Below are 25,925 nucleotides of genomic sequence, written 5' to 3'. Positions count from 1 at the left end.
GCATGATTTCCTTTAAAGGAAAGATTTCCTTTCGTATATATAATCCAAACAAGCCTACAACAAAGTTTGGTCTTAAGATTCTTGTTATTTTGTATAGTTTAAACAGTTACATTTACAACTTTATACCATATTCTGGCAGAGAAGAAATAATTCTTGGTTCTGAATTGTTAAAAACAACTCATATTGTATCAGTATTAGTTCAGTCTTCTATTAAAGATCAGGCTAATCAATCTTAATAAAGATTTAATCCTCTATCTGGCCATCATGTATATGTTGATCGTTATTACAATGGCCCTGTACTTGCTAAAGAGCTGCTACAAAAAAAAATGTTCATCACAGGGGCATGAACATTTTTTACGTAGAAAGAATATGCCTAGAATAAATATAAAAAAATGAAGTACGATGACTTGTGCTCACACATGCACGCACATGCACACATGTGAATAGCTGAAAACACACACACACACACACACACAGTTATAAAAAAGGTGTTGCAGTTGTTTGTTGGAAAGACAAAAGACCTGTAACGTTTTTAACTACAAAATACAGAGTTAGTAGCCTTCAGAAGATAGATTTTCCCCGCAAATGTCCAAATAAACCGTCCACTAAAAACCAACTGCAGTGGTGTGAAGAAAATGGAAGCTGTAGACTGCAGTGACCATTTTATTTCGAGTTACAAATTGAGATGCACAGAGAAATGTACCATAAAATATTCTTCTGGTTACTAGAAGTTGCTACAATTGATTCATATATACTCTACAAACACATATAGTGACATGGGACAATAAAGTACTGTCTCACAAGCACTTCAGATACAAATTAATCAAAGATCATGTTACAGAGAGAATTCAATAAAAGAAAACCTGGAAAACAAGGCCTCTTGGAGCAACGACTGAACGGAAAACCTCATTTTATTAGAAGAACAGGAAAGACACACACACACACACAGGGGTAGCAAGCTGTCACATTTGCTACAAAAATAAAATGCAGAAATAGAGTGCACATTTTTGCAGCATGTACCCTGACAAGCCTTATCTACACCCAGATAAATGTTTCAAAATCTATTACAAAAAAAAATTATTGAAAATTTGTTTTCTTCTATTATTTATATGTAATTAATAATTTGTAATGTTTTTAAGTTCATTTAATTTTATGTCATATTAATGTTTATTTCATTATTTGATATTTTCTATTCAATACAAACAAAACTTTTTTTGTTTATACTTGTAACTGTTTTCTACCATTTTATTCTTGTATCTACAACATTTTTTCTCAAACTTTTTTTGTATTGTTTTTAATTTTTTAATTTTCTTATAACAATGACAATTTTTTACATTTTTATGATAATTTCATTACTAATTTTATTTATACTTTTTTCCTTAACATTTTTATATCTTCGTACTGTTCATTTTTATATCAGTTTATAACATTACATTTATAAAAAACTCAATAAATTTATATTTACAAAAAGATAATGTTCAAATTAACCAAAATAGATTATAGCATTAAGATCTCTTTTTATTTCAAGGGCTAATTGTGGCTATATCCATAATGGTGCGGTCTCATCTAGGCCCATAACAGCTTAATGCAGAAATATCCGCCTATATTTTTTACACTACAAACTCAAAAAAAATGATCACCGACTTCAAAAAGTTACAGTTCTTATTTACAAGGGATATCTCTAAAGTAAAGGCCGCTGGGAAATTTCTCTCCTTAAGGTTGACGTACCTGTATCGTTCATGGCCACGCTAGTAATGTGCACACTACATTGTTGTGTGTAAGTTGCGTTGCAACGATGAACATGATGAAGAATGTTCGGGGAGGTCGTAGATAATCACTGAGGACTCATTGAAATGCGTCAATGATGAAATCAGAAAAGATCGTCACTCAACGATTTCTGATCTGGTCCTTCTTTTTCCTGATGTTTCAAAAGCTGTTATTGGTTGGATTGTTCATGACCATTTAGGCTTCAGAAAGGTTTGTGGATGTTGGGTGCAGCATGTCTTAACAGAATGTCACAAAAAATTTGAATGGAATCTGCTTTGGAATTTTTGATGCGCTACACAGAAAAAGGTGATGAGTTCCCTAATTCAATTGTTACCAGTGGTGAAACATGGATTTCGTATTACATGCCAGAGAGAAAACAGCAGTCAAAATGAATGGTATCATTCTCAATCACCAACCAGACCAACAAAGGTCAAGCCACAACCATTTGGTTGGAAACTGATGGCCACAGTCTTTTAGATCGGTTTGGCATACTGCATGATTAATTTCATGGTATGTGGAAAGACTATAAATGCAGAAGCCTACTGTGAAACTCTACATAAGTTATGGCGCGCCATTTAAAATCGGCAACATGGGTGGCTGTCCAAAGGCATTGTCCTTCTGCATGAAAATACATGCACACATGATGACCCGCATCATGTGTGTGTTACTGCGAACATTTGGATGGTAAATTTATGATCACCCACCATGTAGTCCGGACTTAGCTCCTTCTGATTACAATTTGTTTGAGAAATTGAAAGAATTTTTGAGTGGTAAGCAATTTGCAGGTGACGATGCAATAATCAGTTAATGCTGTTAATCAGTAGCTAAATGGACTGGTGGCAGAAAAATATGACAAGGGTAAATTGAAGATGATGTAACGCTACAATAAATTTCTTAATTCACGTAGCGATTATATAGAGAATTAGTGTAAGGTAAGTAGTTTAAGAGAAATAAAAAATATTTGTAAAGTTTTCAGAATAAATTTTTACAATGAAACGGTCTAGAGTTTAGAGATAGTCTCTTGCATATATACTATTAAGCAAGAAAATATCACAAAAACAAAAAAAAGATTTTTGCATCCACTGCAAAAAATACACTTCCAGTGTGGCCGCATAGATATTGGCTGGAATATTAAGCCTGCCCATGAAGGGTTAAAAAAATCACAATGAAGGAACAAAAGGAAAGGAAAAAATAAGCATACTAATCAAACTCACTGAGTGAATACAACTATTATTTTCTGTCACAGCTCACAGCTTATAATTTATCTTTCAGACAGATTGTAAATGACTGCAGGTCATACATTTTAAAAAAAAAGGCCTAAAAATTAGTATTTTAAACATATATAAATATATATATATATATACATAACCCTTAATTTTATACCATAAAACTACTACATATATATATATATATATATATATATATATACGTGCATGTCTCCAAATATTCAAAGTTCATTTACTTCTTTATTGTAAACCAAAGCTAGCACAATCTGCATTAAAAAATTTTTATTTATTTATCAAATACATAATATTATTTCAATAAACAAACACAATTAGCATTTATTTATAAACAATTTAGTAATACACTGTTAATTAATGTGGGCACTATTATTTTAAAATATACTATATAATAATATGATCAACAGTACAGTTATTAATATATACTAATACAATTAAATGTATAAAATACACATTTAATTGTATTAATATATACAATGATTACAATGAGTAATGAGTTACAATGATTAATGAATATCATATATTTTATTATTATTAGTAGTGGTATTAGTAGTTATTATTATTTTTGTGTAATATTCTTTTAACCAACGATCTGGAAGAATAGGTTCTAGGTTTACAGAAAATAATTACAGTTCGCGATTGATAAACATGTTCCTGCATAGATAATTTCAGACCTATTTCTGTCCTCAGTACCTTTTCCAAAATCTTTGAGAGGATTCTATTTGAACATATTGATAACCATGTTCTCCCGATGTTATTGTCATTTCAGCATGGATTTATTAAAAATTGCTCACCAGCTTCTAATTTGACCGCCTTTTTGCAGGATTCAGTTAATGCAAATGAGCGTAACAGTCAAGTAGATGTGATATATTTTGATTTTACCAAAGCTTTTGACAAGATGCCCCATCACTTGTTGTTATCAAAGACCAAGAACTTCGGCTTCAGCGATCGTCTTAATGATTGGTGTCCTCTTATCTTCATAACAGGCGTTTTTCAGTGCATTTTGGTGGGCAGATGTCTGAGGAATTCTTCTTGGCTAAATCTGGAGTGCCCCAAGGCTATGTTTTGGGTTCCTTTCTTTTTATTATTTTTATAAATGATATCGGGGATCTTTTGGCATGCAATTTTCAGATGTTTGCAGATGACAACAAAATATATTGTCCAATCAGGAATAGTATGGATCACCTGTTGCTAAAATTGAATATTAACAGAGTTGTTGAATGGAACTGCAATTGTATGCCTTTAAATTTTCAGAAGACCAAATGTTTGACTTTATCTCGTAAAATGTCAAACTCCGCTTTCAGCTATAGAATTGGTGCACATGCTACTGTCGCTGAAACATTGGTCAAGAACCTTGCGGTTTTATTTGACTCAAAATTGTATTATCACGAACATGTTACTCAGATTGTCAATAAAGCACATCGGGACCTTGGTCTTGTCCTTTGGATTTGTGGACAGTTTAACAATGTTTCCATTTGTAACCTGCTATACAAATCTTTGATGAGAAGTCGCTTGGAGTACTCAACCGTAGTGTGGAATAATACACGAGTTTTTTCCTCTGATCTGGTTGTGGGTGTTCAGAATAGATTCTTGAACTGGATCCATTTGAAGTTTAGAGATTGTTTTGTTGACACTGGTAGAGAAGATATGTTGAGGCAATTAGACCTTTCCAGATTGTCTGACAGCAGAACATACTTTGATATGGTTTTCTTTTATAAAGCTCTACACAATAAACATCCAATGCATTACCAAGTTGTCTTATGAAACCAGGCCAGGTCAGTGAGGTCTTTTAGACAATTTGTGATACCGGTTGGTTCTACTGTGTCTCTGATTGAGCGATGTACCAGCATTGCAGTGAAGTGCCAGGATAAGATAAGCTTTTGGGAAGATGAGAAGACCTTCATTAAAAATTTGAGAGGGTTAGAATTTTCTTTAACAATCAAAGAAGTAAATAACTTACAGAACTGTTTGATGCGTCACTGAATACAGTATATCTTCAAGTTTCATTCCTGCTTAACACCGTTAGTTCCCATTAGTTAGCTGGCACACGCTAGTGAATAATTCCATCAGACATCTTGGAGTGATATACTGGTGCAGAGCATGCCCAGTGTTGTTTATGGTTTCATGAACCCAAACTGGCTACTACCATTCGGAAAAAATTCATGATAAAATATTAAATATCACAAGTAACCACTTCAAAGACTGTCTGTTATGGCATGGTAAAATTGTTTCACTGAAACATGTTGTGTATCACATAGAACTCCAGGTCAGGGTAGACCTTCAGTTTCTGAAGCGGCAATTGAATAAATCCAGCAGACATTCATTCAGTGTCCAGGCAAATCAACAGGATGTGCCAGCTTAGAGTTGGATATTCCAAGGGTTACAGTATGGAGGGTATTACTTAATCGACTATCATTTAAATGCTACAAATTACAACTGGTACAAGCTTTGAGTGAAGGTGATAAAGAAAAACAAACTCAGTTTTGTGTAAACATGTTAAAGATAATTAATTATCTTAATAAAATTGTGTTCAGTGGCAAAAAATCTTCCATAACAGTGGTAAAGTGAATCAATATAATTAATATTAGGATATGGAATGGGCGGAATCCATGTCACACAATCAAACATGTACGAGACTTACCTAAGGTAAATGTCTTTAGTGCTGTAAGCTTTCATAAAATTTACGGTCCTATCTTTTTTCAGAGTCAACTGTAACTGGCATATCACACCTGAATGTGTTTGAACATTATCCAATATCACAATTACTATAGGATATAAGCATAGAATTTATTTTCCAGCAAGATGGTGTGCCACCACCCTATCATGTAGTTGTCATGTATCTCAATAGCAAAGTGCTTAGACTGGATGTGGTGGAACAATTTCCTGGTATCCACGATCGCCTGATTTAACTTCAATGGACTTCTTTGTATGGGTCACATTAAAGACAGAGTGTTTGTTTCTATGCTTCCAGGAAATGTCAATGAGCTGCGACACCAGATAACAAGAACAGACAAATGCCACCACAGATCAAGAAATGCTTCATAGGATTTGCCAGGAAATTGATTACAGATGGGACATCTGCCATGTTAAAAAAGGTAGCCATGTTAATAAAACTTGAAAATATATTGTATTCAGTGTTGTATAAAACATTTCTGTAAGTTACTTACTTTTTTTTCATTATTAAAGGTTACTTTTGTAAAACTAATTTGGAAATATTCTGTATAACTTCATCATTGTTTCAGCCATTCACAGAATGACTGCAGTCCCCAAAATCCTACTAGTGACAAAATTGATAAAATGTAATTGTCACTAAATATTTTACTAAGTAAAACATCACTGCCTGCCTCAATGGCATGAGTGGTAGCATCTCGGCCTTTCATTCGGAGGTCCCGGATTTAAATCCCAGTCAGGCATAGCATTTTCACACGCTAATCATTCATCTCATTCTATGAAGCAATACCTAACGGTGGTTCTGGAGGTTAAAAAAAAAGTAAAACATCACTAAGTCATCACTTAGTAAAATATTACTAAAAAAGATATGTTTTACTAAGTATTGTTTGTAATTTTTTTTAAACATTGAGGGGGTAATGTATAAAAATAAACATCATTTAACTGATATTATAGATAATTTACTACAAAGTATAAATATTTTTATTATTACTAAATTTATTGTTGTTTGTAATTATAGAAAGCCACCAGCTATACAAAATGTATTAAAATGAATAGTTCTCTGCATTTGGAATCACAATTTAAAACAAAACCTTTTTAGCAGAGGCTGGCAAGGCTGAGCAGGAACTAGATAAGACGTACTATTTGCATTCTCTCACACTTTTTGGTCTTTTAAGTAATTTCATAAGTTTAAAAGTGTGTTATTAAATGAATGTACAAAATCGGATGAGTATGGTCATGTTTAATTTTTTTTTTTTTTATATTTTAAATTTGGGGTTTTAATAAGGAAAGTATTACATAAACAGAAAAAAATTATTTATGTAGTTGATCTATTATGAAAAATAGTGTTATAAATGTATAATAGTTAAAACTGGTTTGTTGGAAATATTCTGATATTTGTTGGAAATATTCAGATGATTCAATTCTTATCAGCAAATATTTTATAACTTAGAAAACAAATTAAGTATTTATTTAATAGATATACAAAAACAATTGAATTAAGAGATATAAATATCAATTTAAGAACGACTAAGATATTTATTATCGGTACTATTATGCATACAGTTTAAAATTAAATGTCTATATATTATAGTACTAAGTTTTATTAGTTTTATAATTTAATTTGTTTTTATATATGGCTTTAATTGTTATTTATCAATATTAGAAAGCGTAGTTTAAGTTATTTTCTGCTTGTATTTTTCTTTTTTCCATACAGGAGATATCCGCTTACTCAGGGGCTATCTTCTGTACCAAAGTCCTGTTCACCTTCTTGGAATAATTTCATTCAATTTTCCTAGGTAGGTAGTCTTAACAAAGAAACAGAATGTTAGTAGAGTAAATAACAGTAAGGTATATTATCAAAAATATAATGAATCTTTAGATTAGAAAAAATCTCAATCACCAAAAACGTGACAAGAAAAATAGATATCAATTGTCACCAGTGGCAAGCTAGGGACGGATTGAAAAGTCAAAATGTCTGGGAGATTCAACTATTACAGAACTTATACATACAAATAAAGATGGAAGAAATCATTTAGGTAAAAAAGTCCAAAAGTTTCACTATTGGATGATAAGTTAGCAGAAAAAAGGATGTACAGAATATAATAATAATAATTATTCAGAATTAAGTAATGAAAATTAGAAATTAAAGGAGTGAGTTAAACAACTTTGTGAGGAAATCAAGTAATAAAAGTTAGACTGGATGATCTTCAAGATTAATCCTATAGATATAATTTAGTTTTTGAGGGATAAAAGGCTAGAAAATTGATAATGTTAACAAAAATAAGAAAGGATTTTTGTTCTAAATTCCTTAACACCCAGAAGGATATACAGATTAATGGCAAACTGTTGGGGTAAAAGAGATGATAATTAATCTATTAAACTCCATGTACCCTGCAACATAGATATTGAAGAAATGTTGAAGAAAACGGTAAACTTAGGGGCAAACACTTTGTTATATACAGACTTTTCATTGATAACACAAAAAAGGACAGCAGCCCTCTTGTCAATGAGAAGAGAATTAATTGACAACATGAGGAGAATATTAATATTTTACAGTCGGGTGGTGGTAGTAGGAGTAATCCTTCTTTCTTGGCCAGAATGTAAATTTGATGTGCAGCATCAAGAATGTTCATTAATAAATTATCTTTTGGGATAATTGGAAAGGATTGTTACTTATGTAATAAAACAACATGGCCTGGAAAACCTAATAATTAGGTTAGTTCATCAACTGGATCTAATAAAGTTAGATAAGAAAATCATAAGGTGATAGCAATGAAATATTTTTAGGTTATTAGTATATATATTCTTAATGTATATGTTACAAAACTTCAAGTAGTGAACAATAAGCAATCCCCACAGCCCAATATAATGAGGATGATATGTACATACAGACTCAGGCTGACCTTCCTGAGACATGTGGTTAATTGAACTCCAACCACCAAAGTACACCAGTTTCCACTGTCTAGTATTCAAATTCATATAAAAGAAACTAACATTTACTCGGATTTGAATCTCAGAACTTTCATCTTCGATAATTATTAGTATATAATGTGGTGAATTTTAATAATAAAAAAAAGTAATAAAAATTTTTTTCATTTTATTATGGTACGTGATATCTTATTATCTGAAACATATGTGGAGTTATAACATGAAGGTAAATAGAATTATTTTTACAGTTTTCCTGTTAGAGATAGGGGAATTGGTAATAGATTACATATGTATTTCATTAGATACATTAAACAGTTAGAAAAGGATTTTCAGGTTGCTGCAGTAAATTATTCAAACCATATTACAGTTATTATAGAAATTTGGGGTACGGTATAAAATGTAAACAAAGAAGGTTTATCAATTTTGCCAAAGTTTATGTAGATGAAAAATAATGCTAAATACTTTAAGAATATTTGGTTAGGATAAGATTGGGGACAGAAGTAGTAGTGGATCTAAATTAAGCTTTAAAATTGTTATTAGGTTATATATTTGGTACATATTATTACAAGCCAGCTGATGTGAGACTAAAAAGAGGAAAAAACTTGTTTGATGGCAAGTGTAAAACAGCTTAGGATAATATAGTTATCAATATTTACAGAGGAAATAATAACAGTTTAGTTATTATTAGTAGAATTACTGGTAGGTAAATAGATGCCAGATACTTTTATATTGGGAAAAGCAGAAATCTTTTAAATACAATTAACAGAAGAATTTTGAAATGACTACCAAAAATTCTGGAAACTTGTAGAATATTTCAAGATTAATGGACAAGTCTGGAGCTTCAATTAAGTCTTCAGACTGAGTGGCTATTCAGAGCTGCTCTTTTTTTATCAATATAGCATAACATCCTATGCAATGGCTTAAAATAAAAACAATATTTAGATAGACTTTAAAAAAAACAAAAAAAAAACAGAATTAATAATAAAAAAAGGCAGAAATAATAAAACCTCAGGATTAGATAGGATCCAATTATAATTCTACAAGACAATCCCTAAGGGATTCTAGATTTAATGTTGAATTTATTCAATTACATCACGAACACTACGGGGGTCCCAGATTCATTTAGAAAATTTTTCTTCAGAAGAAAGGGGTGCTAGCTAAATGAAGTAGGCAATTATAAAGGTATCTCCTTTCTGGATGTCAGACTAAAATCTTCAATCGTACACTGTTGCAACGACAAAGAACTGGGAGGATAGGATAATATTTTAAACAAATATTAGGCAGGCTTCCATAAAACATAAGTGGCAGTTGATAATATTTTTAACTCTATATAATGTAATAAATGTTAGTTACACATGGAGGGAAGTTTTACACCTTCGTACATTTTAAAACTGCCTTTCATTGTGTGCTTAGGCATAAATTGTTTTACAAATTGAATAGTATGGGATAGTCTACTTCCTTTATGACTTTGTTAAAAGGACATTATGAGAGTACATGTTCATGAGTTTGGTATAAGAAATCTAACTTATTTTTTTACAAGGCCAGCTTGAGACACCACTGTATAATGTCACTAATGCCTTCTGTTCTGTATATTAATGACCTGCATGATGTGATAGAAGGTAGACAACAGTTTGGTGATCTCAATGTTATAGATATTAATCTAAGTAGATGACAGTGTTGGTAGCTTCTGAATCAGAGGTATTCAAATAATTAATAAGTTTAGCAATTATTACAAACAGTGGAAATCAACAATAAACTTAAGACAATCAAAAGTAATGGTTTCCAGGAAGGGCAAAACGTTAAGGGCTAATGAAAAGTGGTAAGAGGAAATATAAAAGTTGAGGTAATAAACAAACATAAATATTTAAGAGTAACGTTCATCTCTCAGCTCGCCCTAAAGATGTACCTCACAGAAAAATCAGCAACAAACTGTCTAATGGGAGTTTTAATTAGGATTTTTTTTAATGTGTACTAGGTTAACTAATACAGTTTTTTGTTTAAATGTCAAAATAAATGGTGTTAATATTTTCAGTTGCATGAAGACGACCCTTCAACTCCGTGCAAATTGACACACGATTTTCCTTCTGTTCATCACTCAAAAGTCTGGGAACAAATTTTGCACTCACTCGTCTCATTTGCAATTCATTGGTTAAAATGCTTTGAACGTATCCGTACAAGATGTTAAGGTCTTCCGATAGCTCTCGAATAGTCATTCGCCTGTTTGAACGAACCATTGTTTCCACTTTTTGCACATTTTCAAATGTTTTTGAGGTTACTGGACGTCCCGCACGCTGCTCGTCTGCAACAGACTCATTTCCGTTTTTAAATCGGTCATACCACTTGTACACAGTCTTCAAAGTTACCACATTATCGCCGTACACCCATTCTAACATTTTGTGAGCTTCTTTGGCACTCTTTTGCAACTTAAAACAAAACTTAATGTTAATGCGTCGTTCAAAATCCATGTTGCACCACAGACACGATAAACACAACCTCACTCTAGCGGCTCTGGCAGCTGACTGGCAAGCTCGAATGTGTTACAACTTGTTCCTGCCTATCTCAGTTGAACACGCTATTGGACAAATTACAGCATATGGATGTAGCGTCGGCAGTTGCCGCTATAAAAATTCATTCACCGTATTTTTTGATTACACCTCGTACATGTTGATACATTTATTTTGAAATTTAATTTAGTTAATAATATAGTTTGTTCTTTCAATTGAAAAGGACAACGTAGTTGACAAACATGCATTCATGCTTTTTTATGGAAGTTTATATCTGTTTTTAAATATGTATGTTTTCTTAGTAAGCAACTAATTATATCATGGTAACTACACTTCATGGATTTGTTTATAAAGTACATAGCATTGCATTATGTTAACACTAAAACAAACTTACATTTTATAATATTTTGAATGTTGTGTTTTTCTATTTTATTTGGCAAAATAAACAAAAATTTTTATTATTATGACTATTATTATTATAAATAGTCAAGCAAATTGCATCCTAGCAATAGAATATAAATACTTATAAAAACTAAACAAATATTTAGCGTTTACACTTTTTCTTTTTTTTTTCACTTACCACTTTTGTAGATACCTCTACTTCATCAAAACATATAAAATTAATATTTCTTATATTAAAAGCATAACTTGAAAATTTTAAAAAGAAAAATGAGAGGAGGTATGTTTAGCATATCAGTTACAGATATAAAATCAGTTATTCTGCTATATTACATTTGGTGGGAGATAATAAAACTATGCTTCTCTTATTACATTTTGAATATATTTTTAAAACCTAAATTTTGAAAATATAAACTACATGAACTATTCCCTAATTCTATTATCATGATTAAATTTAAACTTTATTTGTTCATTAATCATATTTTTTTTATTACATGTATTTTCTTGAGAGTAACGGATTAAAATTTATTGTTACTTATTTATAATATCTACTTGCTTCTACACTTTAAAAAATATGTTTTTAGTCTTATTAAAAAAAAAAAAAAAAAAGAATAAGCAGTAAGTATGTTATTTGTTAGTTTATATATATACACATTCCAAATTGCATGGCAATCTCTCAGGAGGTGACTCTATAGGGAAAAATAAGTAGAAAAAAGATTCTTATAAATACAGATCAGAAAACGGTTCGTTAGCAAATTTCAGTTTGTGAAATATTTAGTCCTGCTTTCTGCTCTCTCGGTGAAATTATACCGTCCTAAAATTCTTAGGATTAATTTGGAGCTACTTTATGGATTTTGATCTAAGAAACTGAATAAAAGTGGACCAGACCACTACCTTAGGTTAATTTACCAATAAACAAATAAAAATTTCTATTTAACTTTGTAGACAATTTAATTATGAGGAAATTGATGTAAATAACATCTACTAAAATTAAACACAAATTTGAGAAGTTCAACTTTAACAAAAACCAAAACACACAAACTGGATCGGAAAAGTGATATGATTTTAAACAAAACAATTTTCATCCATGTTTTATCAACATTATGTAAATGAAAACAAATAAAAAACTTATCAATAAGAGAAAAAACGAATAAAAAATAAATTTAAATAAATAAAAATCATGTACTTCTTTCTAAAAGTTATTAATATCAAAATGGTTACTTGATAAAACTGCAAACATTTCTTAAAAATAGTTTTTCAATGTGGCTGCCATTCTGTTCATTACATAATTCAGCTTGGTGAATCTACACCAGCCGGGCACATCTAATAGCATCATTATTACTCCTAATAATAGTTCCAGCTTCTATTATACAATGTCTGAATTCTTCTTGTGTGCCAGTATGAGCAGAATAGATTACAACCACATTCAACTCCAAAGGAACAAGTCTGCTGGCATAAGATCGGGAGATTAAGGTGACCATTTCACTGATCTATTTCAACCAATTACAACAATAGTGAGTACGTGTGCCATTACTGAAAAACCACACCTGTATTCTATCTGCAAGTAGAATATCTTCCAAATTTTCCATCAGATTTGTTTGCAAAATATGCAAGTACTGCTCTCCATTGAGACTTGGCAGTAAGAAAAAAAGGCCTGTGAGATTATCATCAAGAAGCACACCACACATTAAATGAAAAAGTATGTTGGAAATGACCTGTTGGAGTCTAAGATTATTTTATTCCAAACCTGAAAAAATTTATTTTCTAACAAAGCGTTTTCATGTTTTACCCTGTTTCACTTAAAGCCTAACTGAGATAGAGGACTGGGACCACTTTTATTCAATTTCTTAGATAAAAAACCATAAGGAAGCACCAAATTTACCCCTCGATTTATACCCAAAAAATTTTAGTATGATTTAATTCCACAGAGGGACCATAAAGCAGGACCAAATGACAAAATAAATGTCAATCCTACAGCTTTAAAGATAACAATTCACATTTAGAAATGACAAAAAGAAGTGGTACAAAGGAGGGAAGATACTTCTAGAAGAACCTATGTGAACAACTAATGTCGAATGTTTCAAACAAGTCATATCAAATGAACAGTATGATAGCTGCACCAAGGTAGGCTACACCACATTGTGAAAACTGAATTAAAATTAATAAGACACGGTTGAGCTTTCCGAGGTAATACAATCACCACCAAACTCCTGACAAAACAAATGTTGGGATAGTATTGAAGAAAATGGGTATAAAGGATTAAATGGAAGAACTGGGAATTTTAAAGTTATATCCCTTGTGCAACACCAAATTTTTATTATACAAAGTAAATAAAACCAGATACTATTATAACAAAGGGAACTGTCAAATATAAAAGAACTGTTGACTTTGTTAAATGAAATCAATTTTAACAACAGTAACAGTTTTAATTAGAAAAAAGACACTAACAAGAAACTGAATAATACAAAATTCTTCATAGAAAAAATTACATATTAAAACTGGTAAGAAAATTATTAGAACACTAGAATTATAATTTAATGATACTATCCTTTTTCAATGAAACACGACAAAATGCCAGAAACACATCCAAACAGATTCAAAATCATGGATTTGTTTTTAAGCTATAAAAAAATATAATTTTAATAATCCTACATTTTAACTGCATTCATGTTTGAAACTTGAAGAAGACATATTAAAACTAGATGACATCAATAGAATTTTTTTTTACTAATGATTGTGTAATGCAAAAAAGATTGAAAAATTTTTTTATAAAAGTTTATTATAGGTTGATATTTATTTTAAATTATTCTTAAACTCAAATTTCAATAATTCTGAAAATACGAAATAAAAATGTTTTTAGAAATGGTTAGGGTTCCTGCTTTATAATAAAAACAAAGCTTTGGGTGAATAATAAAAATATGTAAAACAATCATGCATATTGAAAAATATTATATTTTACAAAGACACAACTTATTTAAAGACACATAGAGGAAATATCATGTATTACAAGACTTAAATTATGACTTATGAAATTTAGACTTAGGCAAATAATAAATTACTAAGGAAAGTGATCTATACCCAAAACAAGTGACCCTATTTTTCTTGAAAAGAACCATTATAATAAAAAAGAATGAATAATGTAGAGCATGGGAATGAAAAAGTTGAATCTGATTAGATGAAACATCTCTCCATTCCAAAGTAAAACTACAGCACTGAAAATGTACTAAATTAATAATTTCAATGCAACATTTTGGTTTTAAAAAAGTCAGTATTACATTAATTTAACAATAAAAAATTTATCTTTGATCAGTTATACCTTACAATTTCCTTGATATAAAAAAAGTAAGTTTCATTAACCCTTGCTCTTTTCCACATTATCCTTTGGCATTTAATTTATTTAATGAAAACTTACAGGAATCGCAGCAGATCATGCATTGAATATATTCCAGTTTTAGTGGTAGTGGTAGTATTTTTAGCTTAGTGATACTATAATTAGTGTTACATAACTTTGTTATTAGATTATAGAAAAAATGGTATTTAAATATACTGAAAAATAGATTTCAATTCTTGTTTAAGAAGTTTTTCAATTTTTGATGGAAATTTTCAATAAGACTGCCATTTTTATTTTCCTGGCATCATAGCTCTAGAAATATACTGCAAGAAGGAAAGTATCAATTAAAAAAATAAGGTATGAGTTTTTTGCATTCTTGACATTTCGTGATCCAGGGAACACAAAAAAACAAAAACTGTACACAATACATATGTACATGTATCTGCATATTTGAAGCTTAGTAATTTTTTGACTGGTAAACTGATTTTGATGTAATTTTGCACAAAGACTCATGTATACAAGGCAATTTGTTGGTAAAATTTTGGGGTTAATGTCTCCAGTGGAAAGAGGGGGAGTTTGGGAATCAAAATTTTCTCAAAATTTTGCAAACCCCACTTTAAGCTCAGTACATGTGTGCATACTTATCTTACCATTTTTTAAAAAAACTTTTGTCACAAAAATTGAAAAAAGTTATCTTTTTATTGTAAATTTTTTAACCAAATTTTTTTTAATGTCTTCCTAAGCATAATAGTAGTGCAAACAACCCCAAATAATACTTTGGGGGCAATACTGGGTGAGGGAGCCAATCAAAGTTTAAAAATATTGATTTTTTTTTAATGTTTTAAAACATTTTTTGGCTTAAACTTTTATTAAAAATTACTTAAACTTTTAGTATCATATTACAATAATATTTCATCTTAATTCAACTTCCACCCACAAAAAATAAATCTTAGGTAACTTTCTATTAGCTGTTAATATATTAACATTTTTAATCGATTTTTTTTTTCTTTCATTTAATAAAATAAATATAAGTAAAATCAAAAGATTTTCTTGGAAGGTTATTCTGATGGTGGGAAAATAAAAAAATATTGATTTTTTTTTTGTATTTTTTAATTTTTTTTGTTTTACTTTATAATATAATGATAATTTTACAATAAAACTTCATCATAACTTCCCAACCCCAAAAAAGAAAAATATTGGGTAACTTTTTTCACATATAATTATTTTTCTACTGTATAAGAATAAACTACCAATGCCAGGAAAATATAAAAACTTTGTGGTCAGCTTTTTTTATTTTTTATTTGAAATTTTTATTTCACATCATGATAAAGATAGATAACTGATAGATAAAAAAATAATTTTTTAATGTTTCTCTAAGTGTGATACCATTTCTTGAATTGCTTTTTTGCGTACATTACAGATCTGTAAATGCAATTTTACTACCACCCTTACTTTTAAATAAATTATGCTTCAAACAAAATTAAGAGAAAATATAATTAAAATCTGTAAAATTTATAATTTTGCATGGCCATACCTGTGTTAGAATGATTTCGCTGATGCTTTTCTTTTATAAATAGCCTCAGGAACATCCCGAATTAATGTCGAACAGTAATCAGCTAGTAATGTTAGAATTCCATTTCCCTTTATAGTAGCTTTCCATCACCGAAATGTCACTGTGTTCATCATGTCTCTGAGGTTGTCCGAAAAAAATCCAGATGTGAGTGGAGGAAATGTATCTCTTCCAAGACGTATTACATCCCATAGATTTGTATGAAGTAAGAAGTTGATTAACAATATTGTGGTAATTGTCGGATTTTTTTTTTCCGAGAAAATTTTTGCAAACATCTTTAAATGAAGCCCAAGCTGCACTTTCTACATTACTTAATATTGAGTTAAATGCATCATCTTTGACCAACTCTCTTATACAAGGACCAACAAATATTCCTTCATTAATTTTTCCTTCACTTACATTCAGAAATTTCTGCCTGATGGATAAAAATCCGGGACTATCCTTCATTGCTTTTACAAAATTTTTTTAGTCCTAGCTTGATGTGGGTAAAAATATTTTTTTGGGTTCAAGTAAGGGCTCATGAATAATATTTTTCCCATATGGAGTTAAGTTGTCTCGTTTCTTTCACACTTTGGTAACATTATGTTTATCCCTAGCTCGACTGTCCCATTCACAAAGAAAACACATGTACTTAGTATAGCCTAACTGCATGCCTAATAAAATAGCTAAAACTTTCAAATCATTACATGTGTTCCAGCTATGTTTTTTATAATTTATTTTTTCAAGAATGTCTTTTATCACATCGTATATCTCTTTGAAATTAATACCATAACTGATTTGTATCAAAGGATATTTGTTACCGTTGTGTAGTAGAACCACTTTTAAACTATACTTGGACGAATCTATGAAAAGGCGCCAGTTCTCAGGTTTATGAACTTGTCCTAAGTGCAGCATAAGCTTATCAATATTTGTGCAATAAGCCAAATTATTTTCATCAATAAAGTACTGTGAAAATTCTTTTTGTTGGCTTCGAAAGCCTGAAATGTTTGTATTTTTTTTAAGTAAATTCCAACTTTGCAGTCTTGATCCCAACAGTTCAGCTTGATTTTCTGATAAATTTTAATCCCTAACAAAGTCATATAATTCATCTTGTGATATAAGATGTGGCTTATTGAAAGATAATTCAAGATAAAAATCACAGTTGTCTTCCTCAGTACTGCCTGATTCTTCATCACTGCTTTCAAAACATACATTCACAGGTGGCTCAGGAACTGGAATAATTTCACTATGAGGTACAAGCCTAATTGCAGATTGCAAAGAAGGATATTTAAAGTATTTTTAGATTTTTTAGAAATTCCAGACACACTTGTTAAACAGAAGTAAGAATCGGTTGCATGATCCTTTGGTTCACGCCAAACCATAGGTACACCAAATGGCAAAGCCTTCTGTATACCTTTAAGCTATTCTCTTAAATATACAGAACAATTAGTGCGTACTATATGATGAACCCACGTCTTATCCTGATCACCAATTTTACAAATGATAGATATGCTTTTTTAATTAAAGGTGTAATGTTTTTTCTATTTGATTTTACGCTAAACTCACCACATAAATAACAAAAGGCATCCATATCATTTACACAATTTCAAGGCATTATAACACTGCACTGTTCAAACTTCAGACAGCAATAAGACTGAACAAAATTAATTCATTTCTAAATCCAGTGCTTAATACAAACAACACAGCTGTATTTCAGCTGCATGTTTTGACCTGCACAGAGATGATTAAGCTTGTCCATGAAGGCTGACTCTTCAGTATTAGATATGATGTCATAATATGTGACTGTGTTATGATTTAATTCTTTGTCTAGTATAGATTATTTATAGCTTACAAATTATGTCAACAAAGTTAAACAATAAAAAATGAGCTAACAAAAGACAATATAGGAGCATAAAATGCTAAGTATACGCTGAAAAATGAAAAAAATCCTTTTAATTAAAATTTAAAAAATTTTCAAAAGTGGTGGTTGATGGAAAGATTCTGAGTTTATATTAGTTTTTAGCATCAAAAAAGAAATTAACATGTACCACATGTTAGGAAACAAAATTTATGTTTATCAGTATAATTAGTTTTTTGTATGGGATTATACATTTTGACACATTACAATGCACACATAACTTCATTTAAGAATGTTGGAAAACAGTTTTGAAGAAACAAAGTATTTTTTTAAACGGGTTGAATCTCTGCTGATTATTAGGAAAGTGTACAGTCACTACATGTACATGTAAAACACATTAAGTCTTAATACAAATCATAACTAAAATTATTTACATACCGTCAAGTGTAGGTAAATCAAATACATAAGTGAAAAAATGATGTATATTTATAAAGAACTAAAAATAATAATTTTCTCTTAAAAGGTTATCATAAATTTCTCAAAAATTTCAGAAAACATTTTCAAAAGTCTTTTTTGTTGATTTAAAAAAAATTATAACTGTTGTTAAAATGTTGGAAGTACACTAAGACTATAAAAAAAAATAAATAAAAAATGGTATTTTTTATGCATAACTAACCATAATTACTACAGGTTATTTTTTTTAATAAAATCAAATTCTCAAGAAATTCCAAGAAAAGAGCAAAATTTAATTTAACATACAATTCAAATTTTTCATCAAGTAAAGTGTTTATTAATTCTTCAACAGCAAAATTTTTTATCTGTGACAACTATTAAAATAATCTCCAATATGCAGAGTAATGTTCATACTAACTGGCTATTTAATTAATTCATTTTTGTTTTTAGATAAAGATAACTGAATAATTACTTTAGGTTTTATTAACTCATAGACAACATTTTGTTGGCCAAGACATTTGAAATCTATTTATTATATGTTTAAATACAACTTCTTCAGACTTCATTGCTTGGGAATCAAGAAATTATGTTTGCTGTTCCAATAATATACTTCGAGTAAAAAAAAAAAAAAAATAACCAGTAAAACAATTTAAAATATCTTAAAAATTGTTTTAATAGTAAAACTTTGACCTCAGATTTATCAAGATATTTTAAAAAATGTACAAACTATTTCATGCAATCTGTTCCACTAACCTTCTAAATCTATTATTAATTTCTGAGCAACGTACTTTAAAACTAATGATGACCACTTTTGCTTATTTTTTGCTGTTATCTTTATCAGTGAGTTATTACTTAGTTTCAACCATAAAATATTTTAATAATTAAAATTTATTCATAATATTTATTTATTTAAGTGACTAATTTAGTCATTATTTATCTTAATGACTAATTTATTGACAGATTTATTTATTTTTTTCACTTGTTATATACTTTTCAGTATTATTTACCAAAATATATGAATTCAGAAAGTTTCAATGAACTTTTAGTTCATTTTGTAATAGATACATTAAATTATTTGGAACAATTTATATTAATCACATAAAATTCTTACAACAACATGCATAATGCACAACATACACACAATACACAGCCACAATCACAAAACATAGATATACAATAAAAATGTAGAAACATTTTTCCTAATAGGTAAATTTAGGTTTTTTCCTAATGCCTGAAGTTTGGTTTATTTCCATATCTACGCAAGAGGGAATGTAATTTATCATAATCATATTGTGAATAGTAATCCTCATTAATTTTTGTAAGATTACAAGTGGATGCCAACAACTGTATGTTTAACTCGATCAGCATAATTTCACTACCTGCACTACTTGAATTTCATATGAATACATGTGAATAAATATCAATCCTTGTAATGAATCCTTTAAACACTGGTGTTGAACAAGTCAAGTTAAACTGTATGACAACTAATATATTGTTTGGGATATCATAGTATGATAGCTCTTCAAGATTCTACAACCAGGCTTTAATGGCATAAGATGACAGAATTATATCATTATAATGTACATTGAAATAGCATCAAAACTACATCTGTCATCATACCTACATGCTACAAAAGGAAGAATATATATTTAGTAAATGTTACCATGGGAAATATTTGTTTATAATTGCCACGGGTTTCAGTGGCTCACCTATTACACAGTTAAATGATCAATCAAAGTGCAAATTCAAAATATACGATAAATATTACTTATATTATACAAATCAAAACTTAACAATTAGAAACAAAAATCATAAAATTGAATCTAATTATTTATATACTGACCTTTAGTAATTCTTTTTTCATTTATTGAAAGGAAAGGAAGGAAGGAGACTGCAGGAATACATAATCTAAAAATACAGCACAAGCAATGGATTCTTAAAATAAGTTTTTAACTTAATTTTTTTTTAACATAAATGTCTTTTTACTTATAAATGACAAGTGGACTATAAAATTAAAAAAAAATTACCTTATATGGAAAAGTCACACTTTGCTATCAACATTTACTTATATTACATTTACTTAATTATTTATTAAGAATAAATATAATAAGAATAATTACCATCATGTGCTACTTAATCAGAATTGTTTTTATCATTATTAAAATTATTCAATAGTTTTTATAACTTTGTGTTAAATGATTTTATAAAATATTAGCCAACATATTAATTTTTTTTTAAATCATTGTATTTTTATTTATGATGAATATCACATTCAAATAACAATCTTTATTCTTGTACTGTTAATGAAAAATGGCATGTAAAAATATGTAGCTATAAAGTTAAATCTAATTTTCTTTAATATCTGTGATCCATTGTAAAACTGTTTGTTAAACATGGCTTTGGATAATGGCAATTTGTATTTTCTTCAATATCCAAATTCCTAGACATTTTAAGTGTTGTGGAATCAAGTTGTAAGGCATCCAATTTTATTATCTTACTGTGGACCCAGAGGTTATAATGTCTGGAGATTATTGAAGAGGAAATGAAAATAGAAAACCAGTTTTTATTTTAAGTAAAACTTTGTGCTCATCCACCCACGGTTCCCTTAACAGTAGGAATATTTAAACCATAAGCACAATCTAAGTCTAAAAGGGATATAAAATTACAGCTTTTATACAGGTACAGCACAAAAATCTGATGGTTTTCACTAGCATGCAACTGGCAGTTCAGGCAGTGAGTGGACAAGGAAAGGAAGTAGGACTGGCTGTCCCCACAATGTTATTTTAGTTGCGATGAAAATATGGTTGAATGAGAATCATGCATTTGTCAAAGTTATTTTTCAAAAATGGTGTCTTGGATTACTAACCATCGCCAGTTCCATCAACACTTCATGTGGGTTGAAAAGGTCATGATCTATCCTGTAATACCAGTTTGGTATAGGTGCAGAACTTTAAGAATCAGCTTTAGAAAGTAAGCCAACAGGGAGACCAAGATCATCCAGGATACCAGAGAACATTGAGCACATTAGGCGAGCAATGGGAACTAGTTCGTATCTCTTCATGCTGCAAAATTTCCTAATCCTTGAACGTCAAAGGAGAAACATTGCTTGCAATCGAGTTTGGTACCAGCAGATGGAGCAACTGCCCACACAGCTACTATTCTAACCGGTTATTTTAACAGAAATTTCCTGGGCACCTAATCCCTCACCATGGAAACATTGCTAGACCTACTCATTTTCTAAATCAATGGCATGTATACTACATTGTATCAGAAAAATATATTTTAAAATATGTTTAGTAATTAAACTGTTGTTTCTATTCAAAAACTGCCAAATTTTTCTTCCACTTGCTGTATGATGCAGTATAATTTAATGTTTGTATATATTTTTTTTTTGTCTTCAGTCATTTGACTGGTTTGATGCAGCTCTCCAAGATTCCCTATCTAGTGCTAGTCGTTTCATTTCAGTATACATCCTACATCCTAACAATTTGTTTTACATATTCCAAACGTGGCCTGCCTACACAATTTTTTTCCTTCTACCTGTCCTTCCAATATTAAAGCGACTATTCCAGGACGCCTTAGTATGTGGCCTATAAGTCTGTCTCTTCTTTTAACTATATTTTTCCAAATGCTTCTTTCTTCATCTATTTGCCGCAATACCTCTTCATTTGTCACTTTATCCACCCATCTGATTTTTAACATTCTCCTATAGCACCACATTTCAAAAGCTTCTAATCTTTTCTTCTCAGATACTCCGATTGTCCAAGCTTCACTTCCATATAAAGCGACACTCCAAACATATACTTTCAAAAATTTTTTCCTGACATTTAAATTAATTTTTGATGTTAACAAATTATATTTCTGACTGAAGGCTCATTTCACTTGTGCTATTTGGCATTTTATATCGCTCATGCTTCGTCCATCTTTAGTAATTCTACTTCCCAAATAACAAAATTCTTCTACCTCCATAATCTTTTCTCCTCCTATTTTCACATTCATTGGTCCATCTTTGTTATTTCTAATACATTTCATTACTTTTGTTTTGTATTTGTTTATTTTCATGCGATAGTTCTTGCGTAGGACTTCATCTATGCCATTCATTGTTTCTTCTAAATCCTTTTTACTCTCGGCTAGAATTACTATATCATCAGCAAATCGTAGCATCTTTATCTTTTCACCTTGTACTGTTACTCCGAATCTAAATTGTTCTTTAACATCAGTAACTGCTAGTTCCATGTAAAGATTAAAAAGTAACAGGGATAGGGAACATCCTTGTCGGACTCCCTTTCTTATGTTCTTTGATTATTACTGTTGCTGTTTGGTTACTGTACATATTAGCAATTGTTCTTCTATCTCTGTATTTGAACCCTAATTTTTTTTAAATGCTGAACATTTTATTCCAGTCTACGTTATCGAATGCCTTTTCTAGGTCTATAAACGCCAAGTATGTTGGTTTCTTTTTCTTTAATCTTTCTTCTACTATCAATCTGAGGCCTAAAATTGCTTCCCTTGTCCCTATACTTTTCCTGAAACCAAACTGGTCTTCTCCTAACACTTCTTCCACTCTCCTCTCAATTCTTCTGTATAGAATTCTAGTTAAGATTTTTTATGCATGACTAGTTAAACTAATTGTTCTGTATTCTTCACATTTAACTGTATCTATGTTTGTATATACAAGTGCTAGATAATAAAAAAATGATAAAATCAAAATGTTGATTTGATTAAAACTAAAAGAAAAAATCTACTTCTTAACTACACGTATGAAACAGATCTAGACCATTTGCACTTCAAATACTGGAATAACCAGAATGATTGGGTTCATTATATACAGTTAATTAATTAATTAACATTAGTTATATGTTTATGATATGAATAATTTACTTGTTATATGTTTTTAATGAATAGTTGCAATAACTGATCATGAATGAATCCTTCCTACCATGATTTTTATCATCACAATGACTGAAAAAACATATTGGCAGGAACACACCACAACCAAGATTCATAACACTGAAAAATGCAATTACGAACGGTTATCTCTAAAGTAAATACTGTTTCATTGTAAAAAAATTTATTCTGAAAACTTTACAAATATTATTTATTTCTCTTAAAGTACATATCTTACACTACTTTTCTATACAATCGCCACATGAATTAAGACATTTATCACAGTGATACACCAGCTTCAATATATCCTTGTTGTATTCTTCTACTGCCAGTCTATTTAGCCACTGATTAACAGCATTTTTAAGTTAATCATCTCCTGCAAATTGCTTACCACTCAAAAATTCTTTCAATTTCCCAAACAAATGGTAATCAGAAGGAGCTAAGTCCAGACTATATGGTGGGTGATCATAAATTTCCCATCCAAATGTTCTTAGTAAATCACATGTCAGACCTGCAACAAGCGGACATGCATTATTGTGCAGTAGGATGATGCCATTGTGGGTCAGCCGCCCATATCACTGATTTTGAATGGTGGGCTGTAACTTCATAGTTTCGCAGTAGACTTCTGCATTTATAGTCACTCCACGTGACATGAAATCAATCAGCAGTATGCCAAACTGATCCCAAAAGACTGAGGCCATCAGTTTGCATCCAAATGGCTGTGACTTGACCTTTGTTGGCCTGGTTGGTGATTGAGGATAACACCATTCACTTGACTGCCATTTTCTCTATAGTCTATAATACAAAATCCATGTTTCATCGCCCGTAACAATTGAACTAAGGACCTTTTTCTGTGTAGCACATAAAAAATTCCAAAGAGGATCTCACTCGGATTTTTTGTGACGTTCCGTTAAGACATATAGCACCCAATATATACAAACCTTTCTGAAGCCTAAATGGTCATGAAAAATGTGACCAATAACAGCTCTTGAAACATTAGGAAAATGAAAGGCCAAGTCGGAAATCATTGAGCGATGATCTTATCTGATTTCACCACTGACGCATTTCAACAAGTCCTCCTCGGTGATTACAGAGGGCCTCCCCAAACATACTTCATCATGCCATTAATTCTTTATTTCTAAAATTTCACACCTATGGACGTTTCATTCATTCATTACATTATCACCATACACAGTTACCAACTGCCTATGAATTTCAGCTGGCTTAATGTTTTGATGGTTAAAAAAAATATGACTCCACGTATTTCACAGTCAGCAGCAATATCGATTTTCCTATTCATTTTATAACATAATAACTCACACGTAATCAAAGACACTACAGCGCAACAACTTTCAGGCAAAAATGCACTGTGTACATTACTAGAATGGCTATGAACGACACAGGTTCGCTGACTTAAGGAAATTTCCCAGCAGTCTTTACTTTAGAGATTTCCCTCATACATGTGCCAAAGCCTACACAAGACCAACACTGCATCAATCATGCTAACTGTATATGTTACAGAAGCAGCACTGAACAAATTAAAATTAACCATAAACATGAAAATTCTCGGCAATGACAAAATACAGATGAGCTCAACGTAACAGAATGCCACAAAATTAACAAACACACTTAACAAAACCCACCAGACAGATTCAAATCATACACTCTTAACATATACGTTTCCTAACAGTTGCTTATTACAGCTCTTAAGCATTTATAACCTTCTTCTACATTAAAAAAAAAATTAATTAAATAAAATAAGCTCTTCAATTTATTAATTTTAACTAGTGGTTCTCTTAATTTACAGTAATTTTAAAAAAAAACAAATCATAATGGATAATATATCATTTTTTTACCACAACTATAATAAAAATTAAAAATTAAAAATATCCTCAATTAATTCCAGCAAACAGAATAGATAATTCTTTAACCTTTAAGGTAGATTTAAGGTACAATGTAAATAATAGCAAAATCAATACACATTAAGCAAAAAACATTTAATTCAGTATTTAAATATTTTTATCAAAGTAATTAAAAGAAAAAATATACTATTTTAAAAATAAATATAATTTTTTTAAATGTTTAATTAAATACAAGAAACTATATTTGCCAGTTAATATTTTTTATACAAATTAGAGAAATAAACAAATAAGCCCAGACATTCTCTACAATCACAATAACAAACTCAATATATACAAACAGTAAGCCCAGAGTATATTCAAATAATCAAGTAAAATTTCAACAAATGCTATATAAAACTTTAACAGTATTCATGGATAAAATATTTGGATAATATGCATTATATATATATATATATATATATATATATATATATATA

At 30.1% G+C, this 25,925-nt stretch overlaps 1 protein-coding gene across 5 annotated transcripts in view; it reads right to left on the bottom strand.

The window, feature by feature from the left end:
* The window catches only part of LOC142319727 (anoctamin-1-like), a 170,184-nt gene that overhangs the window by 122,061 nt on the left and 22,198 nt on the right, over nucleotides 1-25,925 (bottom strand). The gene's annotated exons all lie outside the window — the stretch shown is intronic.

This window comes from Lycorma delicatula, chromosome 1 (assembly GCF_047948215.1).
Source record: "Lycorma delicatula isolate Av1 chromosome 1, ASM4794821v1, whole genome shotgun sequence".
Taxonomy (NCBI): domain Eukaryota; kingdom Metazoa; phylum Arthropoda; class Insecta; order Hemiptera; family Fulgoridae; genus Lycorma; species Lycorma delicatula.
The sequence above is the reverse complement of the archived record's forward strand: the minus strand, read 5'-3'. Positions and strand labels throughout refer to the sequence as shown.